Source organism: Schistocerca gregaria, chromosome 3 (genome assembly GCF_023897955.1).
Source record: "Schistocerca gregaria isolate iqSchGreg1 chromosome 3, iqSchGreg1.2, whole genome shotgun sequence".
Taxonomy (NCBI): Eukaryota; Metazoa; Arthropoda; class Insecta; order Orthoptera; family Acrididae; genus Schistocerca; species Schistocerca gregaria.
Window position 1 is genome coordinate 360,088,840 of NC_064922.1, and position 4,773 is coordinate 360,093,612.

Genomic DNA, 4,773 nt, shown 5'->3' on the forward strand with positions numbered 1-4,773 from the left:
GTGCCCGACCGAGACTCGAACTCGGGACCTTTGCCTTTCGCGGGCAAGTGCTCTACCAACTGAGCTACCGAAGCACAACTCACGCCCGGTACTCACAGCTTTACTTCTGCCAGTATCCGTCTCCTACCTTCGCAGGAGAGCGTCTGTAAAGTTTGGAAGGTAGGAGACGGATACTGGCAGAAGTAAAGCTGTGAGTACCGGGCGTCAGTCGTGCTTCGGTAGCTCAGTTGGTAGAGCACTTGCCCGCAAAAGGCAAAGGTCCCGAGTTCGAGTCTCGGTCGGGCACACAGTTTTAATCTGCCAGGAAGTTTCATATCAGCGCACACTCCGCTGCAGAGTGAAAATCTCATTCTGTGAAAGCATTGTTGGCAAGTTAGGCGAAGCGTCACAAATGTTTCCGTGCACTCACCGCTGGTTCAGTTATTATTGCCCTACTAGGGTTTAGCCTTCGGCGTTTATTACTGCAATTCGTATCATTTGCATTGGATTTACTTTCGGGAAATAATCGTCCAGTTTTTTCTGCATCCATTTTTCAACAAGTTTTTTTGCTAAAGACGGTTCTCATTTTCCGGAGAGGCATTACATCGCTGTTCGTAAATGAATAATTATGTTATATTTTGTACTAAAATAATAGATCTATATATTTCATTGGCTAGATGTACGTGATAAAACACCAGTCACATACATAACTGTGTGTTAACAACAAAAACATCCGTTCTGATCATAGCATAATACTTCAGAGACTGGAGCGAGAATTATCCGCAATGCCACACAACAAATCCCGCTAATTATGATATAATTATAACCATTTCCAGCCAATTATCGGTTCAGCTGGACCAGGGGACGCAGTCAATTCCATAAGAACACAGCCCACACCATTATGCGGCCACAACCAGCTTGCACAGTGCCTTGTTGACAACGTGGATCCATGGCTTGGTTGGTCAGCACCAAGCACGAGCCCTACCATCAGTTCTTACCAACTGAAGTCGGGACTCATCTGACCAGCCTATGGTTCTCCAGCCGTCTAGGTCCAGCCATATTGTTACGAGCCCAGGAGAGGCACTGCAGGCGTGTCGTGTTGCTAGAAAAGTTATTTGTTTCGTAGGGAGCACATTGTGCTCATGTGGGAGCGATCTAAATGCTTGTAAAACAATAAACTGTTAAGCACGATCGCAGGAATTCTTTTTATTCGAATTCGGCGAAACTTAAGCCGCCATCGTCGGATTTTATACAGGTTACAAATCAAGGCAAATAATGGTGATATTAATAGTTGCCTATAACACGCTGGCCTTACAAAATTGTAAGTAGCACACAGGCGTCCAAGAGAGATGTGTCCTAAGATCCGATGATGGCGGCTCGCCGAAACCGGTAAGCATGGAACAAAAAGAATTCCTGCTATCTTGGCTACAACCGGCCGGTGTGGCCGAGCGGTTCTAGGCGCTTCAGTCTGAAACTGCCCGACCGCTACGGTAGCAGGTTCGAATCCTTCCTCGGGCATGGATGTGCGTGATGTCCTTAGGTTAGTTAGGTTTAAGTAGTTCTAAGTATAGGGGACTGATGACCTCAGTTACATAGTGCTCAGAGCCATTTTGATGTTGACTACCAGTTTATTGTTTTAAAAGTTACTTGTGACGGTCGTCTGCTACCATAGCCCGTTAACGCAAAATTTCGCAGCACATACGTTCGCAGAACATACGTTCGTCGTACGTCCCACATTGATTTCTGTGAATATTTTACGCAGTGTTGAGTGTCTGTTAGCACTGACAGCTCTACCCAAAACCTGGTGCTCTCGATCGTTAGGTGAAGACCGTCGGTCATTGGATTGCCCATGGTGAGAAGTATTACCTGAAATTCAGTGTTGTCTATACAGTCTTGACCCTTTGGATGGCGGAATACTGAATTACCTAACTATTTTCGAAATGGGATGTGCACTGCTTCTAACTCCAACTACCATTCCGCTTTCAAAGTCTCATTATTCCTGTCTTGCTGCCATATTACGGTCGGAAACTTTTTCAAATGAATAAATTGTGTTCAAACGACAGCTCTGACAAGGCACTGGCCTTTTATACCTTGTATAAGCGATAATACCGCATTCTGCATATGTACGTACTGCTATACCATGACTTTTGTGACTTCAGTGTGGAATCTGTACAAGAACAGAGAGGGACGAATAAGAATGGATGACGAAGAACGAAATGTTGATATAAGGGGGGGGGGGGTGTCGTCTTGAGTCCCTTTTGTTCAGTCTATACATCGAAAAAGCAATGACGGAAATAAAAGAAAGGTTCAGGGTTGGGATTAAAATTCAGGGTTAAACGAGATCAGCCATAAAACTCGATGATGACAAAATGAAAAACAACCATAGGACCTGTTGAATGTAATGAATAGTCTAATGACTACAGAATATGGACTGGGAGTAAATTGAAGAAATGAGTAGTAGCATAAATCAGGTAAGCAATAAACGTCAAAATTGTGCACCTCGCAATAGGAGAAGTTAAGGAATTCTGCTACGTTCGTAGCAAAATGACGCATGACGGACGAAGGAAAAAGGACATAAAAAGCAGATCAGCACAGGCGAAGAGGGCATCCATGGACAATAGATGACGAGTAGACTCAACCATCGACTTTCTTCCACAGGGTAAAGTAACACGTCCACTAACTAGAGTAGCCAGTATACATATGGAAACACATGGAAAAATGCTACCGGTCGTTCAGTCAACCGTCTTCAGTTGAAGGATTGTGTGAGTATAATGTACACCAACGAAGGCAAGGTAGAAAATGTACTCATCTATAGTAAGTTATCAGAAAAGTTGCTGCAGTAATGTTTCCTTAATTACAATACTCGTTCATGCAGTACAATATGTAGTAATTTTATACGACACGTTGTGAACAGTAAAGCCAGTCCTTTCTTAATAACTGCTTCATCTTTGTTCTTCCATTTATTGTGGCTGAACGTAGGAGTAATGCTACTCAGGCAGAGCAACATCACAAGAAAAATCCACCTTCCTTGAGGATGTTTTTTTGTCGTGTGAATATTGAGGATACGCAGACTCAATTCAAAGCTATCGTCATAAATATCTCTAGGGCGCTGCCACTGCAGTTACTGTCCTCAATTCTGTTCCAGTGACTACACGCATGAGAACTTAACAGCTTGGTCAGGAAATTAGCAGTGGTACAACCTCATACGTCACCAGTTCAGCAGTTTCACTTACACCAAGAATTTCGTAGGAATGATTTCAAGGACACTGCTCTGTCAGTGGGCACAGAAAGAAATCCTCGCCAGTCCCTACTACTATTTTTCTAGTGACTCTTGTCGCATTGTAACAAAATTCAGTCATTTTCTTACAATTACACGCTGTGCGCAATAATTGTGATCGTTGCCGCATACGACGAACAGTTATAAAACTTACAGCTGCGACCTTGCGTTAACTCTTTGTACTAAAAATGTTTTTAGTTGACTCTCGTAAGATATAACACAATGATTTGTGCGATAAAATACTTATTTACTAGCTCGTGTGCAGGTGCTAGTTGCGAAAGATATGACGTAATCTGATCTAAGTATTAAATTTCGTAATTCATTACATTCCTTGAATCTGATAATATTTAATGAATTATTTATGGCAAATAGCAGTTTTCATTACTATACGCGTGGAGGACTTGAACTATTTCTCTGTGTGGTAGATAAATGTTTACTACCCTGTGTGCTGTGATTCCAGTAATGAACCCTTCTGTTCGTAATAATTCTCGACTTCGTTAAAACCTACGATTAATATTTTCTGATTTTAGTCCGATAGCCACGGTAGTAGTGTTGTTGAACACATATATTCTCCTTAACATTTACTGCCAAATTCAGATGAGACTGCCGGGGTATTTCACTTACATATTCCTTTATTAAAATATTTACTTCGATATTCACTTTATTGATCACTTACATATTCCTTTATTAAAATATTTACTTCGATATTCACTTTATTGATGAATGTCTCTTCTCGAACAAAGAGTAGGTAAATAAAAAGAACATGCATCATTGGTCCAAAATGGCATTGACAGGTGGAACATCAGCGTTAATGGAAAGTTAATGCCTGATGTGGTATGCTTGCTACTACCTTATATGTCCCTCATTTCATCAGTGTTAACCTAAACGGTAGAGAATACGGCAGATTTGTCACGCGAATTCTTTCTCTTAGTTCATGCTCGCAAAAAAACCTTTCAGTGGACATTAAGTCAACAACCGGTGTGTATTTTCCTTGTATTTCCACTTGTTTACTATCAATACCAGAAAGTGGACGAGTTACGTTGATCTGGCTTTCTGCACTTTGTACTAATTCAGGAGAGTCAAATTCAGTTTTATGTTACGTTGTTAAAAATGTCCTGTTTGCGTGCATGGTATGTTGTCATAGTTCTTTGTTCAGGGCTTGAGGGGGAAAGTGGGTTACCGAATAAAAAAATAAGGTGCTATGTAAAACAGACATATTGCTTTTCTTATTTTCGTAACGAGCAGAGTTACAAGAAAGGCAATGAGGCTAGCTAGCGTCTGCCTGATAGTTAAAACATATTAACATTTTTTTTTTTATTTTCCTTCTGGACAAAAATTATTTGGGGTGATGAAGATAAATCTGTCATCCTGTATATGAAGGATCAAACACATACGTGATATTCAGCCATCTTCTAATTCATATTTACTCAGTATTCAGGACTTTCCTCGTCCAAATCCCTTGCTATAGATACCAGGAGCCCCCACTGTATCCTTTTCGATGTCATGAAATCATTGCG

At 41.2% G+C, this 4,773-nt stretch overlaps 1 non-coding gene across 1 annotated transcript; it reads left to right on the top strand.

Moving 5' to 3' along the window:
* Positions 1-211: 211 nt before the first annotated feature.
* Trnal-caa (transfer RNA leucine (anticodon CAA)) lies at positions 212-286 on the top strand. Its single transcript has one exon. It is a non-coding gene; the product is annotated as a tRNA-Leu (tRNA).
* Positions 287-4,773: the final 4,487 nt, after the last annotated feature.